At 40.4% G+C, this 25,503-nt stretch overlaps 1 protein-coding gene and 2 long non-coding RNA genes across 6 annotated transcripts in view; 1 reads left to right on the top strand and 2 right to left on the bottom strand.

Moving 5' to 3' along the window:
* Positions 1–243: 243 nt before the first annotated feature.
* LOC143840928 (uncharacterized) lies at positions 244–13,435 on the bottom strand. Its single transcript, XR_013232477.1, has 3 exons — positions 13,247–13,435; positions 3,295–3,356; positions 244–421 (listed from the first exon to the last, which is right to left on the bottom strand). It is a non-coding gene; the product is annotated as an uncharacterized LOC143840928 (long non-coding RNA).
* Positions 13,436–13,559: 124 nt separating this feature from the next.
* LOC143840929 (uncharacterized) lies at positions 13,560–22,238 on the top strand. Of its 2 annotated transcripts, none has more exons than XR_013232479.1 (3): positions 13,560–13,745; positions 19,575–19,680; positions 22,101–22,238. It is a non-coding gene; the product is annotated as an uncharacterized LOC143840929 (long non-coding RNA). The 2 variants fall into 2 exon arrangements; XR_013232478.1 differs by having other exon boundaries at positions 13,562–13,959.
* Positions 22,133–25,503, bottom strand: part of PRR16 (proline rich 16) — a 124,911-nt gene continuing 121,540 nt past the window's right edge. For all 3 annotated transcript variants that reach the window (XM_077344375.1, XM_077344376.1, XM_077344377.1), the window contains one exon: positions 22,133–24,988. The gene's annotated coding sequence lies outside the window, so the exon portion shown is untranslated. The remainder of the gene's footprint in view (positions 24,989–25,503) is intronic.

Here is a 25,503-nt window from a genome sequence, read left to right as displayed (position 1 = left end):
ACTTCAGGGATTCTCTAGGACATTCTGCTGGGCTTGTACTACTTTGCATTTTTCCCCTCATAGAAAACAATGGGAGATGGGGGTCTTCTTTAAATGCTCATAGAATCAGACCCCCATTTCCAATCTTTTTGAAATGATGGAGTTCTTTTGAGGAGAGACTCCAACTGCAAATTTGGTGTCTCTATAGCAACCCCCCCACACACACACACACACACCAGACCCCTGAATAGGATTTGGGTTGCTTTCCCATTGACTTTAATGAATACTTAGAGTATAATGGACAACAGAGAATGAGGTGGCTGGATGGAGTCACTGAAGCAGTCGGTGCAAACTTAAATGGACTTCAAGGGATGTTAGAGGACAGGAAGGCCTGGAGGATCATTGTCCATGGGGTCGCGATGGGTTGGACACAACTTTGCACCTAACAACAACAACAACAAGAGTATAATAGAGCCAAAAATATATTTGGAAATCCCAAAACTTGCCAGATCAAAAGTTTAGTAATTCAGTTTCCAAACCAAATAGGAAAATCAGCTTTGGCTTTAAAGAATCAGATACCTCCCAAAAACCTGAATCAGCATATATAAAATGCCAATTTGCACACCTCTACTCCAAAGTTGTTGAGAGAATAAAAATCACAAATGGGAGTGTGTTTCCTAATGAAACAAAAGGAAACATCTACTGATACAATTAATTAATCTGAACATGTTTCATTATCAAATTAAGAATGTGCAGGAAATTACTAATGAACAAAATTAGAATGCAGAAAAATGTCTGCACTGATTCTCAATGAACTGCATATTAATCTGCTGTCTAGTCTGTATCTCTAGAATTCAAAGTACAAGTCTAGTAGGTCAGTTACAATCGTTCTTGGTCACCTATGAGGAAATCATCTTTAGTGAAATGCTCCCATATCAATCCTAGAGGAACCAACAACCAGAGCAATCTCACTCCTGTACATCTTCCAGAGCTGAGAGGGTTCTCAAGTGACTAATGTCATGACATGTGTTAACTTTCGATTTAGCTTGAAAAGAAATCTTGAAATTCATTATCTAGCCACTTTCTGCATTTCCACCCTTTCCTTTTTGAGGAAAGTAATTGAATGGGTGTCTGCTTTGCAGCTTCAGCTTCTGTGCACTATCAGCTTCTTCAATTTCATTTGCTGGAAACACAAACCATCATGAACTGCAAACTGCTGTCACTACATGGAAAAAGGGATGCTTTATTTAGTTGATTTCCAGGGATATAAGAAGCCATCCAGAAACTGCATTTGTGTCAAATGTAAAGAGACTAATGAAATCAATCTATCTATCTTTGTAAAGGGATTGATGAATCAATCAATCAGTTACAAATAGATTATGTTTGCTAAATGCAATAAATTTTATAAAACATGCATTTTTCTTCAAGCAAAGGTTGGATACACACTTTTCTTGGATGCTTTAGGATGCTTAGGGCTAATCCTGCGTTGAGCAGGGGGCTGGACTAGATGGCCTGTATGGCCCCTTCCAACTCTATGATTCTATGATTCTATGATTGGTGCCCTGACAAAACTGACGTAGCTTTAATCTCTCTCTTGGTCTCGCTCTCTCTGTCCCATTTTCCAGGCTCCTATTTCTAATTGGATACTTCCCAAAAGTGATGTTGAAATCAAATCTAACTGGCAACCAGCATTTGCCCTGTTGCTTTGGATAGGCTATACTGAATGAAAATTGCTACGCTTGCTATGTGGATTTTGACATCTTATCTAAACATGTTAGTGCTGTTGGTATATCTGCCTGTTAATTTGTTCTGAGACAGTTGCACTATTGTCCTTGCAGTCTTTGGTTTCCATGTTTGTCGTGATACATTTTTGCTTTCACCTTTTTACTTGCAAAGAACCTTTATCTAATGAGAATTGATCAGCCCCATAAGACTCCAGAGGAATACAGGACTTTTACACAAAGACTTTCTCTTCTATCAAAGTGGAGATTTTCAATCAGAAGAGTTGCCTTTGAGGTTGTTGCTTGAGGTTGTTGCTTGCCTTTGAAAGCCCAAGCAGCAAGCTTCCTAAGTGAAAATGCTCACCACAAGAGCAGTGCACAGACCCCTTGTCAACGCAAGCACCTTTGGGACAATTGGTGTCTGGCTGCAGTGATGCTTGGAGAACTGAGTCCACTGTGTTAATGCTTCTCTGACCTATCAGAAGCATAATATACTGAGAAGCTGATTAGTTCACAACCTCTCATTTTGGCAACATGTTTTCACATGCTACGGTGCAGCAAAGGACATTTCCTCTGTCTGTTAACAGCCACAAGGAACAGCTTGTGCCCCTGTCAAAAAGATGGATGCTAGAGAAATGCTGGACTTGATTTAAGGAGATTAACCAAAGATCCCACAAATCTGTACTTTATCTGTTTACCCTGGGTTTTTTCCCCCTTTATTAGGCCAAGTTAATTCTCAGTTAAGGGTTGAATAATGGTGGATTTATTGTTGTGATGCTCCAGCTCCTAACTCATGCTGAATACAAAATCATTTATTTTCTCTTCATATAAAACAGACTAGAGATCTCTGCAATGTGAACCACCCTGAGACTGTGTTTAGGAAGGGGTGGTTTATAAATTGAATAATAAAAATAAATAACCTGTTTAAATCTTGGATGACGACAGGCAGCACTCATGTATCAGTGCCTATTTTTAACGAAGTGTCCCACAGCTGGGTTCCTGAGATAGAAGGGGCATAATCTCCTCCCACCTTGGGCACTCAGATTCGGAAATTTGCTTAGTTTCCCCAGCCAGAAGAGAAGAAGACACAATGAGAAGGCATGGAGGAACAAAATGGATGGACTGTTATAGTCACCTGGCCATTCAGTTGGGTTGCTGGTTGGCAGTGCTTGACTCCCTTCATGTCTTCAACATGACTTAAGAGCCACATTAGATATTACATACAAATTCAGGTAGTATAGTCCAAAGGCCCTTTTCAGTCAGGAAGAACTGGGTATCCTTAACCCTTTATCTGACCATTGTTTTTCCATTTCAGACCATACTGCGTATGCAGCTTTGGCCATGTAATTTCCAAGTATAGGTTACTGATGAGTTTGATGAGATTTGTTTTGCTACAGCATGAATATTTTTTACCAAGTGTGGTCAAGGAATGAATAATGTTAAATTAAACATATGTTGGTATGAATGTGACCCACTTTGTAATTCAGACCAAATCCTCATATCCTGAGCATAAGGAAGAAATTCTCTTCTATCTTTTGCTTCTTTATTAAAAGCTGGTCTAGTTTTAAATTTAGCTTGAAAATATGCTTCCAACCTGGGTTGTGAAGGGATGTGCTGAAAAACCTCCTTGATAAGTTTGGAAGTCATTTAGAGAATCTATAAAGAATAAAAACAGAAAAATGGGTTTATTGAAGTTAATCATATAAGCAGATGACTTGTCATGCTCAAGCAGAATGTTATCAGAATTCAGCATATAATACCCAACCCTTCCAGGCCTACTGAAAGAAGTCACATATTCTAAGCACCCCCACATATACTACACAAAATACACCATTCAAGATGCAGGAAGCAAGAGACTAAAGTACAGAGGCACAGTATAAAACAGGGCTATAGTTACTGATTAGTGCAAGTCTGACAAAGGTCAGATTTCCTAGTCCAGAACCAGGGATATGGGCAGACAGTTATTCAAAGAAATAGGAGAAATCAACGGAAGCACTGAATGAGTACTCCCAGAGCACTGCATAAGATAGTTTGGAACCAATAAAATGTGGACCCTAGATAGTGTCCAATAGTGTTAAAAACTAACTATTCTTTCCCTTCAAGGCTTGGAAAAAGTGAGAAATAAAGGGGCAGATAGCTATGCAACTTGACTGGCTGAAGAAGATGAGGTAAATCCTGGTTTGTAGGACTATTTCTAAACAGGGGGAGAGAAATCTCCAGAAAAAGTGATGTGGGTATGGAAGCTGTTTGAATTACTCTACAGAGCTGGGCTTGGTAGGGAAATTTCAACTCAAGCTATATTAGACCAATTAGAACTCATAAACATTTGATGGAAAATGGTAATGTGGACAGTTCTTTTTGTAGAAGAATCAATCTGGAAGTTAGGGCAAGGCTTGATTTGTCCCTGGAGCTGCTATTACTATAATGAGTGTGATGAAATTATACGCAGTCCACTCAGCTTGGTATCTTTCTTGCAGGTAATAATTGTGGGAGGTGGGGGTGACTGGAAACACAACAGAGGCTGTGGAGTGCAAAGTCTCACCCATTACAGATCATTGATCCCTACCCTTTTCCAACAGTCAAGGAAAAGGCTACAGAGGAAGGCCAAGGGGACAGAAAGGTAATAGGAAAATCAAGAGTTATACTACAAGAGTATAACTACAAGGATGTGGTTAAGAAACAGGGACAAAGTGAATGGGTAGTGGAATTGCATGGGAGGAAAGGCAGTGATGGATAGTAGGGATACAGGGTGGATAATGGCATCAGGAGAGCAGGAGACAATTCAGGTATAAGACTAGGATGGAGAAGCATAGGCTAAAAGATCATGTTTGTTGTGTACTGCCTCTTTAAGAATCCTTCCAAGAGCAAGTAGGAGAATAAGAGGGATTTAGTGCTTTTCTTTTTCCTGCTGAGCCTGCTAAGAATCTGCAGAAGAAGGTCAGGACATCCTTGGCTGGAACTCTAGAAGCAACTTAGTTAAGTACTGTTATTCCTTATTCTAATGAAGTTACTGTTAATAAAGAGGGCTCCAGTCAAATGGAACTGGGTTTGTTTGTTGTTTACTCCATTGCACAAAAATGATCTATCCTTTGCTCTTTTCTCTCTCCCTACTATAAACAATCCTTTGCAGGTCTTAATTTGTATGAACAAGTCACTGTTCTTCAAGTGGTCATCTGTGGAGGGTAGATTTGAGCAGTGGAAAGTCAGTCCAGAAAAACTTCCAAAACTAACCTTAAAAGAGCTAAGAGCATCAGGTAGTAGCAATATGCATGCTGAGAGAGGACTGAGCTTCTCTTCTCTTCTTCTAATGATACAGCAGGAGGAAATAAGTAATTATTTTAGGAAAAAACATCAGCTACATATAGGCAACTGAGGAGAGGATGGCAGTACTCAGAAGAGAGGAAGACAGGCCAAGAAGCAGGGTCAAAGTCCTCTAGCAGGTCACCATGCCACATAGGATTTGGTAGACCTGAAACAGATGAATAATTCCTCAAAAGGATGAGTGTCCCTCTCTGAAGCATTTCATTGGGAGGATGAAGACTAATATGAAGAGTAGGCTGAGAGATTATCACAGTGGGTATCATATTTCCATGACAGCCAGTTGTGGTCATCCTGGGTATGTGTGAAAATGAGGAGATTGCAACCTGTATCAAGGAGCTAGAGAACCAGCATTAAGATCAGTGGACTGCAATTTGAAGATCCAAGTTTGATTCCCCATTCTTCCACATGAAGTCTGCTGTGTGACCTTGGCCAGTCACAGATTCTCTCAGACCCACTTACCTCACAAGGTGTCTATTATGGGGAGGGGAAGGGAAAGATGATTGTAAATTGCTTTCAGATTCCCTAAGGTAGTGAAAAATAGGGTATAAAAACCTACTGTTCTTTATCCATGTTATGGGATCCGCCAGGGTCAAAATACTGAACTAAGGAGAAGGTGGAGATAGGACAAATGATTCCTATGAGTCTGCTTGGTAAATTGAAGAAAGTTGTGGCAGAGTTGACATGTTGTTGTTCACTTAAGCAAAGAAGACCTCAGAATAGCTACTGGTATTAAACTAGTTTTTCCCTACACTTAAAGGTAGTCTTCTGCATAATAGGGAAAAAGAAGAAATGACTAATTATAATGATGGTGAAAACAGTACAATATGGGGGAAAGGGATGATATTTCATCAACAAAAAGTTCTTGAGATAATGATTTTCTAGCAACAAGGGGCCTAGCTCATGTGGGTAAAGCTTCTTGTGATGTTTCTACTATAGCAGTCAAAAAACAGAGTAGGAAGCATGGCTCCACCTTCTCGGAGTATATTGTCACCAGCCAATGCTGTTAGTGAGTGGAATCAGTCTAAACAAATCTTTAGTTTAGCTCTAAAAGTTTCCCTGGATCAAGTCTTCATATGCTCAAATTTCCCTCCAGTGCACAGAGATCACAAAGATGTCACTTGGAGAGCCAGTTTGGTGTAGTGGTTAGGAGTGAGGACTTCTAATCTGGCATGCCAGGTTCAATTCTGAACTCCCCCACATGCAGGCAGCTGGGTGACATTGGGCTGGCCACAGCACTGATAAAACTGTTCTGACCCGGCAGTGATATCAAGGTTCTCTCAGCCTCACCCACCCCATAGGGTGTCTGTTGTGGGGAGAGGAAAGGGAAGGCGACTGTAAGTCGCTTTGAGCCTCCTTTGGGTAGGGAAAAGCAGAATATAAGAACCAACTCTTCTTCTTCTTCTTCAAGGATATATAATTATTTCTAGAGTTATGTATTTTGAGCACAAGGAAGGGATCTTTATTGTATCAGATAAAATTTTTATCATGCCAAGATAACTATAATCTCTAAATTCATGTTGCTGATATTCAGACCTCTGACCTGGAGTACTATTGTAACTTACTCTTAATGGCTCAGTATAGCCAGTCCGTTAATGCACCAGTATAGAGAGGACTTATCTAGGGCACTGAACCTGACATTTTCCTGTTGAAAGAGACTGTCCTCATCCTGGATTCTGAGGAAGTGGCTTGCTACTACTGAAACCTATGGTTCTAATCCTCCATTTCAACTCCTTGGTGAAAGTTTATGCCTTACTCTATTCATCAACCTGTTTTATGCCAGCATGCTCACCACCCATTCATCATTTTGTGTCATTGAATACATGAAAGAAACTCTCCTTTTATTTTACACATTATTAATAATTTTCATATTCAATATACAGCAGTGTTCTATAGTATCTGTTCATATATTCTTAATAATTTCCTTTAAAACTTCATAGAATCAATGATTTGGGAAAGGAGGAGTTGGAGAGTGTTATGTAAACATCATAGAGTGAGGACAAAATCAATAACCATTCACATCCATTCACACATTTGTTGTGTTGTCATACTATTTCAGACTAGTGGAATTCCCCAAATACATATTGTGTGACCACAGGAAAAAACATATTTAGAAAGACTACACATATGGCAACTCCACAGTTACCTTACTGTTCTAAAAAATTGGGGCTGTGAGTCTTTGTCATAATATTCTTAGCACAGGTATGACAACACAACAAATTATTCTGTCTTTGGGATCTCACACTAATACAGGGATAGTGGCAGTTAATGTTGGCACTTCATGTCACCTGTATCCTTCCTGCAATAAGGTATATATACTATAAAAGCTCATTTAGTGCCTCAGGAGTGGATCTCTGTCATATTAAATATCTTAAAAAACAAAACACAAGCAGGGCAGTAGAATAGTCTTCACCCATTTGTCACAGTATTACATAGGCTGGAAATGTTTATCATCTCCATTGTGTGCCTATACAGACATTTATTCCTGCCTCAGGAGACCTGAACCAGGCTCTCTTTCTATAAAGGGAAACAACCCCTCCAATTTCTTTTCCAGAACTCAATTGCCTTAGAGGCTTACTAGAGTATTTCACACATCCATTGACAGTGTCCAGGGAACTATTTGCTTGTTTTTCCAGCCTGCATTATACATCTGTATGACCCCATTAGCCAGCCCTAATGTTTCTGCATTTGGGATGATGTAAGTAGCTGCCATTGCTAAAGGTGCTACTTTATGAGCCATTCTTTCTCTTGCCTCATGAATTATTTTGGCTTTATGCATCAAGCCTGTATACTTGATTGCCAGCCGAGCCAGTGCTGTCTCTGCAGCTGTGCATCCAGTATAAACTGAATCTGTAATATAAAACAGGTACATCAAATTGAGCTTCACTTTTTGTTATTACTACCGTATAACTAATCTCCCAGTGATTACTTCTGTCCTGATCATAATTTGCAAAAATCCTCTCAAATCTCCAAAGTTCCATTAAAATTCTGTTTATTCCCTCTTGTAGTAATTTAATGAAAATGTTAAATAATACTGGATCCAACTTGAATCCCTAAGAACAACACAGCACCAATATTATTATTCTCTTTATCATTCGTCTTTCTGACTTTTCCAAAAACCCTTAAAAATTAAAAGGTAATATGTCTCATCTCTGGAGTTCTAAGCCAATACAAGAATTTAACTCGGGTTTGGGGATTCAGTTGATTGTGGAGAGTAGATTTCAACCATAAGAGCTAGAAATGGAGGACAATACTAGTTCTGAGAACAATACTAGTTCCAGTAATTCTCATCCAATTCCCATCCTTATAATAGCCTTAATCAAATATGGATTTTGTACATGGAGATCCCATGATTGCCATTATGGCCTTTTTGGTGCCAAAGAAGACATCCTATTTCCTTTTTCACAGGTAGGAAATCTGACTGAATCTAGCCCATTTTTCAACTCTTTATGATCAGATATCTATTGGAAGACCAACTCTGCTAAAAATGCAAACTCCATTAAATTCTTAACTTGTCTTGCCGGCAGCTTTGTTTCCTAGAAAGCAGAGAGGGGAAGAAGGGGCTATGCTATTTTAGACTTGATTCTCATCAGTAGGGAAGAACTGGTAGATGAGGTGGAGGTAGTTGGCACGCTTGGTAGCAGTGACCGTGTGCTTTTGGAATTTTCAATTGTGGGAAAGAGAAAACCTTTACGTAGTCATATGGATAGACTGGACTTCAGGAAAGCTGATTTTCACAGACTTAAAGGAATGTTGCATAGAATCTCGTGGTCAGAAAGACTTAAAGATATGGGAATTACTTAAAAGTGAAATATTGAAAGCTCAATCACAAACAATTCCCTTGAGAAGAAAAGATGGAAGGAACGTAAGGAAGCCAACTTGGCTCCATAAGCAGTTGTCAAAAGATTTGAAGAATAAAAAAAGAGTAATTTAGGAAAGAGAAGGAAGGCCTTATTACCAAGGATGAGTATAAACAAATAACCAATAATTGAAAAGCTAAAGCTTAATATGAGCTAAGGCTAGCAAGAAATGCTAAACATAACAAAAAAAAGCCTTCTTTAGTTACATTTCAAGCAAGAAAAAGAATAGGGACACCATAGGACCACTGCGAGGACAACAAAATGAAATTATAACAGATGATGAAGTGAGGGCTGAACTGCTTAACTCCTATTTCTCCACAGTCTTCTCTTGTGAGGAAAATAGTGATCAATGTGGCAAAAATGTAACACAACATGGGAGATGGGAATGGTGGCCTAGGATCAATGTTGGAGCAGTCCACAAAAACCTAGTTTCATTAAATGGGCCAGATGAACTGCATCCAAGGGTACTAACAGAATTGGCAGATGTCATCTCTGAACCTCTGTCCATTATTTTTTACACTTCTTGGAGAACAGGTGAGGTGCCAGATGAATGGAGGCGAGCAAATGTTGTCCCCATCTTCAAGAAAGGGAAAAAGGAGGATCCGGGTAATTATTGACCTGTCAGCTGGCAAAATTTTGGAACAAATAATCAAACACTCGGTCCTTGAGCAGCTGGAACTGAGAGCTCTGATTTCTAAGACTCAACAAGGGTTTTGCAAGTCATGTCGGACCAATCGTATCTCTTTTTTCAAGAAAGTGACTACCTTGCTGGATCAGGGGAATGCTGTGGACATAGTTTATCTGGATTTCAGTTAAACTTTTGATAAGGTTCCACATGATATTCTTATTGACAAGTTGGTAAAATGTGGTATGGATCCTAATTCTGTCAGGTGGATCAATACCTGGTTGACAAATCGTACCCAGAAGGTACTTGTTAATGGTTCAGCATCTTCTTGGAAAAGAGTGACAAGTGGAGTGCCCCAAGGATCTGTCCTGGGGCCTGTGTTGTTCAACATATTTATAAATGATTTGGATGAGGCATTAGAGGGGATACTTATTAAATTTGCAGATGATACTAAACTGGGAGGGGTAGCAAGGACAACTGAAAGCAACAGAATACAGGATGATCTTGATAGGCTCAAGAAGTGGGCTAAACTGAATAAAATGAAATTCAATAGGGACAAATGTAAAGTTCTGCATTTAGGTAGGAAAAACCAAACACACCAATATAAGATGGGGGAGACTTGTCTTGGTAGTAGTATGTGTGAAAAAGATCTAGGAGTCTTAGTAGATCATACATTGAACATGAGTCAGCAGAGTGACTCAGTGGCTAAAAAGGCAAATGGGAAGAAGTTCCTGACAGAGCAGTTTCTTAGTGGAACAGGCTTCCTCAGGAAGTGGTGGGTTCTCCATCTTTGGAAATTTTTTAAACAGAGGCTAAATAGCCATCTGACGGAGAGGCTGATTCTATGAAGGCAAAAGGGTTCAGGTTACAGTAGATGAGCGATTGGGATGTGAGTGTCCTGCATAATGCAGGGGGTTGGACTAGATGATCCATGAGGTCCCTTCCAACTCTATGATTCTATAATTCTATGAGATGGGCACTGTACTTGTTTCTGTAGACTTGCTGAGGACTGAGCATGGGGTCTGAGGCAGAATCCTATCCTGAGTACGCAACTGGTCAGTGTGGGTTAGATCCATCTTCAGGATCCAGTCAGTTTAAAGTGAAACTGACCAATAGTGGGAAGATCCTTTTGTTCTGCTATGTATATAAGTTTGGGGTTTGTGTTGGTTTCCTAGTTCAGCTGTGCTTTCTTGTACCTTAGGACTGAAGTCACAAAAAAGAGCTGAACGAATTCCCAGTGTCCTGGTCTTTGAATTCATGGATCTAACAGTACTATAACCATATGTGTCAGGAATCAGGCTGATCCCAGCCCGTAGAGTCTGTGATAAAGAGATATCCAGAATTCAACAGGCAGTTGAAATCCAAGGAAGAACTTTATTAAACAGAAACTACAGAATTGCTGAAAATCGCCAAGACCTCCGGATCAAAGATATTGGCAGTTACAAAGAACAATAGACACCTCAGAGTACCTATAGGGCACTTTCAATAAGGAAGGGGTAACATAGGCATTTTGGCAGCAGAGCAGAGGGCACCAAAGGTGACAGAGTTCACAGATGGTCAGATGGCCAGAATCTAATCTCTACAGCTATATTTCTTTTGAGTCTTTGCTGTCCATGCAAGGTCGTGAGAACTGTTTGGTAAAGCGGAGGGGGGAGGTGCCCCGCTGGGAAAGCAGGGGAGTCATGGAGTCAAAGTACAGATTTACAGTTTTAAGCCTTGCCAGTCTTCAGGAAATGAAACAGGCATGAATGCCTGTTCATGACAATATGTCCATATCAGTACTTTCCAGTTGTCCCATATTCACACTAGAAAAGCATGAAGGAATCTAACTGGAGGATGTCAGCTGTCATTACTTGGCTAAGGAGCTGCTGACCATGCCTTGGTGAGGTAATGTAACCACACTTAGGTCTGGGTGAGTTCAGGTGACTCCCTGGTAACTTCCATGAACTTGAAGCAAAAAAAAGCTTTAGTGAAGATTTTTTTAAAGTTCTTAAAAGCATAACACAGATAAAATAACAACGACTGACTGCACTACTTACTTATCTTAATGGCAACTGAAGTATAGATGTTACAGCTGAAGTATGACGTTCCAGAGTTTACACAGAGAGTATCATTAGAAAGCAAGGATGGTGGAAGGAAGAAGGAAATAAGAAAGCAAAATATTCTCTCTATCATAGTCTATTATATAGGTGACACCAATCATAACATCCTGACCTTCCCAACTAAACACAGGACGGTCCCCATGGGATTTTCTGGGGTGAGGAGTTTCCCACTCCCATACCAGATTCACAACCAAACTATGGTAACTAATTAACAGGCTCTGGAGTAACCATCAGTCTGAGAAGGAGGCTAGCTAACCCATGCAAGTAGTTAAAGTGCCAGAAGATGAGTTTTAGTAGGCATTTTCCTCTAAGATGGCTTCTCTCTTGATACCTATTCAGGATACAAATAAGAAAACATATCACTAAAGTGATGAGGCTCTGAGTGCTAGTTTGGGAAAAGCACTGGAGTACAATGAAATCAAAGATAATATATCAAGGGGAATAATTAGGACACCCAGTCGCAAAAGATATGGTAATAACACTTACCATTAAAATGCCCACATGAAGCTACAAATATTCCAAGTCTACACAATTTGGATCTTTCATGAAAAGGAAAGCAAGAGACTAAAGTGTTACACCAAAGGAGTAAAGCAATAGGATTACATTTGATCCTGTTCTTTTTTCCGGTGGCCTTTGTCTTTAAGATGGTACAACACTCCTTCCTTCATACAATTGGTAAAGAGGGATGAGAGCATGGCCAACTGAAAGGTGTCTTCTTGTCAAGAATTGCCAGAAATACAGCAACAACAAATCACATTTCAGATATGTGCAAGAAAATATAACTAGAGATTTAAGCCTGGCAGTTGGCTTCCTATGCTAGGTTTGGCTGGCTGCTGCCTAATGATGAAAACACATTTGTTATTATGATATATGTTCAAGCTAATTACCCCAAACACATTAGAGCCTCTCATTTGACAGGCATGTATTTACTGCTGCTTTCCTTTGACCATTTGTTGAAAGGTCAACTCCATCCTACTAAAACATGAATGGAGGATGAATACTATTTGATTAGAACACGGTAGTTGAGTTAAGAAGGATGAGCTTTCTGCACCTTTAAAACTATTGCAGGCTAGAACACTTTGGCAGGTGCAAATGTCTTGAAAGAGCTGCACTCTATTTGGATGGTACTAATAATGTCAAAGGAGCCCTGTTCTTTTTGGCAGTTGAATACTCTTAATGGTTATTCAGGATTACCTGTTTTGTAAAACCTTTTAAAAGACAATTGGCCACCTAATCATACTGAGGAAGTCCAGTGTAAGCTAATGGGAGTCTGATGTACATGGCAATTAATACCCCCCTGTCTACTGGAATTGTTGAGGGAATTAGAGAGCACTTAATATCATTTCATACTTAGTGGATCTTTGTCAAGCCATAGCAGCTCAGTTTCTTGATTAAGAAAAAAACCTACTGTATTTGCTGGCATATAAGGCGACTGGGCGTATAAGATGACCCCCCAACATTTCCACTCAAAATATAGAGTTTGTTATATACTCGACGTATAAGACTACCCCCTCATCCTCACACCTTCCACACACCAAATAAAATGTAAAAGAGCATCAGAAGGGGGGAGAGAGAGAGAGAAAGAGAGAGAGAGCCATTAAAAAAGAAAAGAAAGCATGCTCGGATAAGTGATTACCGTACCTCCCTTCCCCCAGAAAAGGCGAGACGAGGGGGGTAGCTCTCTCTCTCTCTCTCTCTTGCAAGTTGAGGCTGCTTTTATGGATGGCGGCACCTCTGTGCATTGAACTGAAACAGCGTCCTCTGCTTATTTACATAACTGCAAACAAATAGGGAGCGAGCAAGCGAGCGGAGGGCAGAGCAAAGGATTAGCGTTCCCTGCATGCCAAGTTTTGCTCTCTTCCTGAATGGGGGCGGCTTCAGAAACCGTGAAAGGAAGGGGGAGCAGAGGCTGGCACCTCCCCCCCCAGCATCCTCCTCCTTCTTCACTCCTTCGCAACTCGCTCGCCCGGCCCTTCGGGAGCTTTCTCTTTCTCTCTCTCTCCCCCTCCCGCTTCAGAGTCTTATGTGTGAGAGAGGGCCCATTGCTGCCGTGGCGAGGTGGGGCGTGCACGCAGGCACAACTTTGCTGGGCCCAGCAAGTTCTGAGCCGGGAGGAGTTCACAAGACAGCAGCAGAGTTGGTGAGCCCAGTGGGAGGGGAGCCTCTGCCCCTCCACCGCCTCTGCCCCGCCGCCGCCGCCTCCTCCGCCTGGCGTCCCTTAATTCTGGTCACCAAGGCCACTATGGGCAGCTCTGTCTATCCCAACTGAAGTGCACCCGGCGTATAAGACGACCCCCCCACTTGGAGGCATGTTTTTCAGGCGGAAAAAGTCGTCTTATACGCCGGCAAATATGGTAGGTAATATTTAGTAGAACAAATATAGTAATTGGACAAGGAAGACTGTTTTTTAATATTAATATAAATTGTATATCACTGGAAAGCAGCCAGCTTATTAACTGCATGGTCAGATAAGGTGTATCAGATTATGTCAGAAAATATCCAACAAAATGAGAAAATATTTCAAACTAGAATATTGGAGAAAGCTAAAAAATTACCACAATTAACTGATGAGCTGCCAAACCCCTCATTTCTAATTGAGTGGAAGTTTCTCTTTACTCCTTAATTAACACTAAGCTCCTTCAACTGGAGGCCATAAGTCATACAATAAAATCACAGTACAACTATCAGTAGCAGGGTTTTTAAAAATATAGTGGTGGTTTTAGAGTTTTTAGCTGCTGAAGGTTTTACATGAGCTGTCATGATTAGCTGTTTATTAGCTCTTTGGGAAAAAAATGAAAATTAGAATTGAGTTGGAAGGGGCCATACAGGCCATCTAGTCCAACCCCCTGCTCAACACAGGATCAGCCCAAAGCATCCTAAAGCATCCAAGAAAAGTGTGTATCCAACCTTTGCTTGAAGACTTCCAGTGAGGGGGAGCTCACCACCTCCTTAGGCAGCCTATTCCACTGCTGAACTGCTCTGTCTGTGAAACATTTTTTCCTGATATCTAGCCTATATCGTTGTACTTGAAGTTTAAACCCATTACTGCATGTCCTCTGCTCTGCAGCCAGCAGAAACAGCATCCTGCCCTCCTCCAAGTGACAACCTTTCAAATACTTAAAGAGGGCTATCATGTCCCCTCTCAACCTCCTTTTCTCCAGGCAGAACATTCCCAAGTCCCTCAACCTATCTTCATAGGGCTAAATTAATGCCATGGCAAACAAGAGAATCTAAGCAAACCACCAAATAAGAGTGTGCTCTGAGAAATCAAAATGTTACCATTTCAGGTCAAAGACTGAGATGGGAAAGAAAAGAAGAATGGTAGGCTTTCATGCCCCATTTTTCTCTACCTTAAGGAATCTGAAAGTGGCTTACAATTGTCTTCTTCTTCCCCTTCCTACAACAGACATCTTGTGAGGTATGTGGGGCTTAGAGAATTATCAGAGAACTGAGACTGGCCTAAGGTCAGCCAGCAGGCATCATGCTAAGGAATGGGGAATCAAACTTGGTTGGTCAGATTACAGCCTGTCAGCCTTAATCACTATAGCATGCTAGCTCTCAATCTCCTTGCAATAGGATGAGGTTTCCTCATTTCCTAACACCCCGGGATGATCACTACTGGCTGTTATGGCAGTATGATACTCATTGAGATAATCTCTCTAGTCTTTATCCTCTCAATGAAATGCTTCAGAGAAGGGCACACATCCTTTGAGGAATCATTTAACTGGGGCATCAATAACTGTTTCATGTCTACTGAGCCATTCACAGCATTGTGACCTGCAAGAGGACCCTACTCCTTGGCTGAAGCCTTCCTCTCCTTAGAACCAAAAATCCACAGTCCAAGAACCAAGTACTACCACCTTCTCCTCAGTTGCTTAGATATAGCTGACATTCTTTCCCAAAATAGCTACTTAGTTTCCTCCTGCTGTATCACTACGAGAGGGACTGAGGGAGAAGCTCGGCCCTCTGTGAACATGCATGTTGCTACCTGGTGCTTTTCGTTCTTTTAACCTTGTTCTAGAAGTTTCTCTGGAATGATTTTCCACTTCTCAAATCCCCCCTCTACAGATGACCACTTGAAGATTGTGACTTGCACCTACTGTAAAACTTCTCCTTAATAAAAAGATAGCTTATTCTATTGTTAGCCCTGCTTTAAGGAGTATTGTTTAATGAACAGGTACAAGTTCCATGCAATTGCCTTTGTTGAAAATATATGGATTTAGTAATTTCATTAGTAAAAAGGTAGGTAAAGGTATCCCCTGTGCAAGCACCGAGTCATGTCTGACTCTTGGGGTGACGCCCTCCAGCGTTTTCATGGCAGACTCAATACGGGGTGGTTTGCCAGTGCCTTCCCCAGTCATTACCGTTTACCCCCCAGCAAGCTGGGTACTCATTTTACCGACCTCGGAAGGATGGAAGGCTGAGTCAACCTTGAGCCGGCTGCTGGAATTGAACTCCCAGCCTCATGGGCAAAGCTTTCAGACTGCATGTCTGCTGCCTTACCACTCTGCACCACAAGAGGCTCTAATTTCATTACTAATTTCATTAGTAACCCTAATGAAATATGAGGACCCATCTTTGTTTCTTCCCTTCTCCCCCATCCATTTCCCACAGTCTTTCTCCCTTGTTGTTCTTTAATACAGAATCTTTCTTTCTCCCACTCACACCTCTCTCTCTTTATTTTGTGTAGAAGCCCTTTTGCTGTCAGGCCCCTGCGCAGGGCGTCTGCACACATGCAGCACTACCACTGCCCCTCCCCTGGCTTCCTGCTTGTGAGCTAGTAGAGTATGGTGCAGCAGTTTCCATTGTTCCTCCAGGAGTTTGGGACACTATGTCATAAATAAGCAGCTGCAGTGGCTGGACATTCTCCCTCTCCCCAATGGATGGAAACACAGTAGTAGCAGGAGTCATGTCAGTGGCCTCATCAGGAACGGTTGTTTCAGCTTCTCCCTTCTCCCCTTTTCACTTTTCTTTCCCTGTAAGTTTTGCAGCATCTATGTTCCTGTTTTTGTTTTAATTCCTCCTATTTACACAGAAGCAAGATGTTTCAACAAAAATTCTAGGAGCTCCCTAGGTCTGTAGAAAAATCTGGAAATTTAAAAAGACCAAAAAAAAAAACCAGTGGTGGTTCAATCCACCTATCACAAAGAAAAGAGCATTGTCTGTGCAACTATAGACAAGACTCCTCCTTCTGCGGGTTGGTTGGAGAAAAGTTGCTGCCATTGCTGTTCCAATAATGAAGATCCAGGCCACCAAGTCAGCCTGAAGACAGGTCTCTTCCAGCTCAAGGCAAGGGAAAAGCCTAGAAGCTGAATGTTTTCTGATCAGTATCACCAACAGCCATGGAGCAGGAATAGCTATGCATGTGGAAGATGGCAGCAGCTGTGCCAGCAGTGGGATCAAAATAAGTGGTGGTGGGGGGGAAGAGACTGTGTGATGGAATGTGGGGGGGAAGGGGAGAAGAAAAGACAGTTTCATGGCAGAGAGGGAAAGACATGGGTGGAAGAGAAAAAGAGACAGACACACACATACAGAGAAGTAATGAAATAGCATGGGGGAAAGCAATGACAGTAGGCAGAGGTAAAAATGAGAGACACATGGTGGAGAAAGAGAAGTAATGACAATGGCATATGTGAAAGGGAAAAGAAAGTTAGACAAAAGTTAGGGAATGGTGGGGGTAGGAGAAAGAGAGACTGAGAAGAGATGGGGCACAGGGGATGAAGCAAAGATGGGTAGAATGAGATGGCTGCCTCTACATGTTCCTTGTGAAGCTCTGCTTCTTAAATATACTCATGAGGAAACAGAAGTTAATAGAAGACAAAGAAAATTAAATTAAAACCCATGTGTCAACCCCAATAATCATACCAGAAAGCACAATGGCTCTTGCTCAGCGTGGTCAACTTTAACACCACACAGTTCAGGCAGGAGGGCAGGGACACAGCTCTGTAGAGACACAGGAAAACAGTAAATGCCAGCTCCAAGGGCCACCTTAAAATGGGGCTTGTCTCTAATGTGATTTGCTGCAAGTGGCCTGTGGTCACTTGTAAGGATCTGATTGTAAAGGAGATTAGAAGAATAAAAATTAAAATTAAAACAAGATGTCTGCTGCTTACAATAATAGTAAACACCAAAACACACAAACCATGCATTTGTCGGGGGTGGCCTTTACCAACCATGAGGGATCCAGGTCAAGGGGAAACATGATAGACTGAACAGCTGCCAAAATCCTGTCCATATCCAGGGGGCCTCCAATTCTCTAGCTGTATCAAAATCAGTGGATAGGTCATGGCATAGTGACAAGATTTTCTCCACAAAAAAGTGTGCAAAAGCCTCCAATCAAGTAATTTTAGATAGTCTTGTTCTTATGAATGTAAAAGATCAAATTGTTTTAAATAATTGTGCTAGGTATTAGCTAGCAAGCCAATAGGAGGCCACAAAATATTTTAGTAGTCTTTACTATCGTATCATAAGTGTCTTGAAACTTCATGAGTTTTCTGCCAAACTTGCTCTAGCCGTCTCAGTTCCTATTTCTGTTCATGCAGTCCCAGAGTATACCATGGAGCTGGTTGGGGATAAGAACAGACAGCATTGGGGGGGGGGGGGCGTAAGCTCATTGATGGCTTCAGATGGCTATGCCAGAGCTCCACTAGAGCAGGGGTAGTCAACCTGTGGCCCTCCAGATGTCCATGGACTACAATTCCCATGAGCCCCTGCCGGCATTTGGAACACCCCAGTTCCAGGAGACCAAAGACAGTAGAAAATTGGGGCTAGATACAGATGGCCAGACTGTATTAAATCTCTCATAGAGTGTATGCCAACCCAAATGGCCAGAACTTCTGGCTAGGTGGAAGTCTGAGGCTTGAACATGGCAACAGCTAGAGCTGGGTACAAATCAAGCAAGCCAAATGGCTGAGTTAGGTTAAGTCACTTCAAGGCATCTGGAGTCTTCCAAAGTGACCCAGGGCTGCCACAGAAAGCCAAAGCAACCTGAGTTGTGCCCAGTCCAGACCACCCAAGGCTGCTTGAGTGGTGCTCAGTCACCCCGCCAAGTAACTTCCAGCAACACCAGGTCATTGGCTAAGGTCATTTGGGGGCATTCTGGGCTGAGGACATTCAAGGCAGAAGATGTTCAAGTGTTGTCATTCTTGGGCAAAAACACCCACGCTACCCCTGGAGTCACCCAAAGAATGTAAAAAAAAAAAAAAAAATCCCAAGCAATGCTGAGGAGTCTGGGTGCCAGCTACATGGGCTGGGTGGCAGCCACACTCACTCAGGGAACCAACAAGTCAGGCTAACAGGTCAACAGGCTTGCAAACGAACCATAGAACTGGAAGACAGAAAAGCTGATGGAAGTCTTAGGAAGAAGCGGTCTAATATTGTTAGCCAATATTCTAAGCCTGAAATGTCTATCTACACATTTTTGAAGTCTAAAGGAATGTGAAATGGGGCTGCCATTTTTGGTTGAAACCAGATTCCTATATATACCATATGCTTTGACTAGTACATGAAAACAACTTCAGTATTCCTGCTTCTAAATTAGGAGGAATCTTGGATGAGATTTCCCTTTGTTACTGCATCCTTCCTTAGTTTCTCTTTTGTTAAATTCAAGCATTAGTGCTTATTTTTATGTTTTAGACAGTTTACGCACTGGAGGTTTCATGCTGGGCTGCAGGCTGGAGTTTTAGACATGGCAGGTTGCCCCACCTTTCCTGCACCCACACGGGGGAGCATTTGGTTCCCAGTGCATAAACGGTCTTAAACACTACACATTAGAAAGATTAACATGCATACATTGCCTGGACAATAGCCACAAATGCCTTCAAAACACTTATTAGTAAGATTTCAGTAAAATCAATCTTTCCCCCAAAACTGTTTTGGCTGATCCATATATGTGTTTCCTCCATAATCCCTGATTTAGCAAATGCAATCTCTGTGGATTAAAATACTTTATTTCTGAAAATCTTTGCAGGAATAATTGTACTTGACCCTGTGTCCACCAACCCTTCTCTATAAGTCCATCCCAGTCAGCAGCAGAGGAAAAAATACCAACAGGCAAGCAATACTTTTCCAGCAAGGTAAAGTTCATTTATGCTTACTTAGAGCAACTGACAATTTCTCAGTGCCATTATCTCTGTACCTGACCTTTATTGTTCTATAAGTGCTATCGGTGAGAGAAGATGAAGTGTGAGCTGCAGTATACTTTTATGGTTATGACAATGCATATAGAGTCCTTTCTAGCAGATGAAACAGGCTTTTTGTATTAATCTACTATACAGACTACCAATATCAAATAGGATGTTGACAATTATTGCTTCAATTATCATCTCAGCAAAAGAAGTTGCTTAAAGACAGTGGCTACCATTTATTTAAAAATATTCAACATAAAGGAAAAAAGGGATCCACTTTATCAAATAAATAGTATGGAATTTAATGTATCTGAAGCACAGGTTAGATTTGTGCTTGTCCATATAAAGGCTAATTTGATACTATACAAGATATCCTAAAACAATTTATGACACTTAGCACTTATTTAGCATCTAGAGATGTCATCTTGCTTGATCATTGAATTTGGAGTTTCTGGAACATGTGAAATAAAGCAGGTCAAACTGGAAAACTGGCCCCTCTAGGTTTGTTTCTTTAACCATACTTTATTAACTTTTCCCGATGTCAGGAACTATATAACCAGGGTGACTATATAACCAACCCCATGAGAAGCAATATCAAGACCTAAGTCCCAGTGTTTTCATTGACTTCATTTTTCTTAGTGCTTCTTCTCACATTATGCTTGTAGGTACATTCTACACATGTGTAAAAATTTCACATGTGGTTTCAACTGACACATTTTTAAACAAGGGTATCATATACCTAACAGGTTCCCCAATTGTAGGGAGGTAGCCATTGCCTCATGTGTGAACAGTCACAACGTTCATTCGAAAATAATTGCCTTTGGTGATAAAAGGATATAATAATTGCCTTTGGTGATAAAATGATTAAATTGAGGTAATAAAGGTTTCCTGTGTCAAATTATTATTGACATAAATTAATGAAAATATCTATATAACTAGTTTAACAATTCTTGTTTAATGAATATTTTACAAATCTGCCTGCGCTAAATTCAGTTAACCCCCCCACACACACACACACACAAGCATGCACACACAAACACAGATATTGGACAAAATATGCGCTTGTTGAAACATTTAAAAATAATCTTTAATTTAGTGTTTTAATCCCAAGGACTGTGATTGAAAGTCTTCTCATAGAGAGGATGCTTCGTTTTTTGTAATGCAGCCTCCTACACTCTCTTAAATGTGGCTCTCAGAGGCAAGAAAACACCTTCTCTTGTGCTTGCCCTTCTGCTGATGGATACAACCCAATGTCTTTTGAAATACAAATAAGCCAAGCCTAATGGAGATATCCAAAGAACTGACACATAATACTGTGATCAAATTCTCTTTCTCTGAAAATTCTTGTTTTAGGACCTCACATGTCTTTGAGGAGGGGAAAGGAGGGGAAATATCTGTGATATTTTGGTCTTCATTATGTATTCCATGATTTAAATTTCATAGATAATGAAATTATAATTTTACTGTATCTTACTGTTTCATAATTAGTTGTATTGCATATTGTATGGCCCAATTTGATATGTAAAATTAAAATGGAAGAACAGGTAAAAGCTTAAATGTAGAGGTGTTGGTGGGGAATGTGATGTTATAGGCCAGTGGTCCCCAGCCCCCGGTCCGGGGACCGGTCCGTGGATCATTCGCTACCAGGCCGCGGCTCCTCTTCGTCCTCCTCCCCGGCTGCTGCCTCAGGGGCTGCCCTGCCACTCTGCTGCCAGCTCACCTTTGGTGCTCTCCAGTAACTGCCATGGCTGGGGCTCCCCCTTGGCGTGGCACTGTGCAGCTGTTGCTGGCAGCGCCTCCCAGCGGGTGGTGGGAAGTCAGGGGTGCTGGCAGGAAAGCAAGTGGAGCAGGGGCTCAGGCAGCAGTGGCGACGTCCCTCGGCAAAAGACTACCCCTCTGGGCCTCAGTAAAATTGTCAAGTGTTGACCGGTCCCCGGTGATAAAAAGGTTGGGGACCACTGTTATAGGCAGTAGTCAAAAGGTCCCAGTAAGAGCTAAAAGACAGAAATTGAATCAGCTCATAATACTGAAATGCTGCAGGCATTTGCAATGACATATCCTATATGGTATCCCTTCAGAATATAGACTGTAAGCTACATATTGGAATGTTACTCCTCATAAAAACATTTCAGACATATTGAAAGCAAACATGTTGGAAAGAAATGTGTTGGCCTAGTCTGCTCCCAGCAAACAAATGTTCAGCATTTAATGAACCTGATTGTTCTTCATGAGCATAACCATATGTGAATTTCTCAAATGTACAGTCCAAGAATGGCCTTCTTAGGTACTCTTTCATATTGTACTATAGTTTTTGAAGTTACATTAACTGCCAACCAAAAAACAATTTCAATATCTCTTTTATCTTTCAGAAAAAATATACACATAATAGAGAACTCTGGAAAAAAGAAAAAAATATATTTTTATTCAAAACACCTCTAGCATCAAAGGAATCTATGATTTGATTATAACAAAATACTGCATTGGATGGATACAGTGACTCTTCCTGTTTGCACATTATAAATGAAATTATTGAACAGTTCCACACTCTTCAATTCCCCAAATTTTATCAGATCCATAAATGGCATCTTTAGCAGCACCATGTTATAGTTTGAAAAGAAATCCCTGCTATGTAAGTGTCCCTTAAGATTATGCTGCAGTGATCTGTAATTTACAAACCACACCACACTGAAAGTTATTTAATATTTTTAGGGTGAATAAATGTAGCCATTAGGCTGCATACAGCCCATATTATGTTTTTGCAATTAGTGAACTATTAGAATCCTGAGACCCCAAATTTAAAGTTATAAAAACAAAAGAAACTTTTAGCCCTCATTGTTATAAAGAGAAGACTGATGAGAATAAATATTAAAATCTCAAAATACACGTATTAAAGGAACAAAATATATGTAAAAAGAATCTCAATCTTTGTTTTTGAATTAAGTTCTAAAGAAGATTGTATGTGATCTAAAATTGGTATCAGAATTTCACATAACCATAAATTGAGTGAAAGTACCACAATGGTCAGAATTCTAAAAGGCTCCTTTCTACTTTCTAAATTACATTTATAAAAGGTTCCTTTCTGCTTTCTAGCTTACATTGTTAACATTCATAGTGACACATCAGATATGGAACCATGTCACTCACAAAAGTGCCTTATGCCTACAAAAATCATTATATGGCTACATCATTCTTTTTTCATCAGATCCAAACTAAGTATAGTAACTGCAATATATTCACTAGCTGTGAGCTGGCAACGATTCCAATCATGAAAATCAATATGATCTGGTCTGTTTGGGAGGCTGGAAATGCAGTTTGCTGATGTGTCCTGGCCCTGAGAATCCCAGCTATTGCTAAAGAACTGCAATTTGGAAAGGAGCAAAGTACTATGGTGCATTCTTATAAATTAGATTCAGAAATCAGCTTCTAGCTATGGGACCTAGGAACCACTGCACAGCCAAACTATCGATTGCATTCCAGATTCATCTCACCTCCCAGGGTGTAGTACAGAAAGGGTTGTCTGACACATAAGCACTGGCCAAGATAAATGGTTGCCCTACTGGAATGCATGGGATTGTATACCGTGTCAGAAAGATGGCTGCCAGCCAGGTACATATCTGGAATAAGAAGAAAAGCATTACATATGTGCACTGCTTCTTAGTGCTGCATGGTGGTGATAGCAGCATTGTTTATCTGACTTTTGGTGGCCTTTTGCACATGCAGAAGCTAAAGGCTGGATCATGCCCTATGTTATATACATGTAGGCCTGCAATAATTTTTGATGTGGTTATCATTCCTGAAAACTGTTATCCACTTGTGGATCAATGTGTTTCTCTACAATATGTCCAACTACATCTTTCAAATGAACAACTATCACTAAATACTTCCTTCAGAATATTAAAATAACCTATGTATTGAAATTAAAAAATTAAAATACAGTCTTTCTGGGATTTCCATACATATTTTCCAGTAGAAATATACTTTGTAATTATTCAAATAACATTTATGTTAAAGCTTTCAGTCTGCAAATCATTATGATTTAACATGGCAAAACAAGTGTTTTGGTTCTTTTCTTCAAATCTCCCTTTTTGGTGGTTGGAGGAGGAAAACATGGGTGAGTAATGAAAATCAGCAAAAATAAGTGATTGCAAATGATACAAATACCACATTTATTTAGAAAAATAAACTTAAATGTTTGTTTAGCTGGTACATTTTCCCATGAAGGACAGGTAACTGGCTATAAAAATGCTATGTGTCAAATCAGTTGTACAAATGCTTTTTTTTCCTTTTGTATTAATTGGGAATATACTGTCCACGTTCATTAGCAACATGTAAGAGATATGTCAATATCTTGGTCATTACAATGATATAAAATGTATTAAAAACTAGATCCATTGTAATGTCTGCTTGTTGATGCTTTTTAATGATCTCAATAAGGACCATTTGCCTTGTGAGAAAGATTCCACAGGGAGAGATGGTTCTTCACTTCTGAAGATATGTTTTCATTTACAGTATTTTCTCTTGTAGCCCAAGAACTGCTTGCTGTGGGTTAAAATTTCATGTGGCCATCTGTGCAAATGATGACCTACATCATTCCCCTGAATGGAAGTGACAGTGCAAATATTAGAAGTGCATTGAGATGCTATCTGTAATAGATGAATCATTTGGATGGATGACAGGGTACAATAAACTTTCAAGCATGTCAGCATCATTGGTCCTCTCCTTCTATGGCTTTGAATTTGCACAAGAGATAACAAAGGTCTTCTCTTTCCACCCAAAATGATAATCTTCTGTTGGGAGAAAATGCATTAATTTTTCTGCAGTAATTTAAGTGCTTCATAATTCATACTTTCATTTAGCTACATATATTTGAGTACTTTTGGAACACTGGCTGGACCTCAGGATTACTGTTTGCTATTCTTGATTGCTTAGAATTGAACTCCTCTAGTACAGGCTTAGAGAGATGGCTGTTTTTGTGTCAGGAAAGATATGAACTCCTCCATCTTCTTTCAGTCGGAATGTACTTAAGGCTGTGGCTTTTATCAGGTCTTAACTCATAGCTGCTGGATATGAGGCCAATGGTTTAATGCATTTTACATCGGTGATCCACTGCACTCTGGCTCAAGGGTCTCCATGCTCTAAATAGGTCCTTGTTGTTTTAATTAAATCTGGCCTGTAAAAAATCATAACACTGAATCGGTCATAGGAGAAATTGGACAAGATGCCTCCAAATGTTGACATTCCTTCCAGTTTAAAGGAGCTGCAAAAGAAAAAGACAGAGAATGTTGTAACATCAATCCATATATATATTCCCATACAATAAATTACAGTTTCTTCTCTTTAAAAATGATGCTCATATGTGTAAGATTTACCATTTTACAAAATTCTGTCAAATTTAAATAGTTGAGGTTTTTTTCACTACTACCACCGAGTTCCATGAGAAAAAGTAAATGAACTGCAATTGTAGACACCACTGAGATGGAACAAAAACTAATGCTAGGATAAACAGGACCAGGTTTAGAATCTGCCCCAGTGGTGCTTTTATATTCATTTATATTTGGCTGAATGGCCTATTCAGACAACAATGAAGGAGGAGGGAGAATCTTTCCAACTATAAGGATGTCTCCCATCCATTCTAAAAGCATCTTCAAGAGAAATATGCTTCTGACTCACTCACAAAACAGAACACTTTCAAGAACCAGATGTGTAAAGGGGAGAAGGCTATGAAAAATTAATCTTGAATATGCGGTATACTTGTGAGGGAACCAATGACAC

Source organism: Paroedura picta, chromosome 7 (genome assembly GCF_049243985.1).
Source record: "Paroedura picta isolate Pp20150507F chromosome 7, Ppicta_v3.0, whole genome shotgun sequence".
NCBI classification, from domain to species: Eukaryota; Metazoa; Chordata; class Lepidosauria; order Squamata; family Gekkonidae; genus Paroedura; species Paroedura picta.
This window is presented reverse-complemented; position numbering and strand designations above follow the sequence as displayed.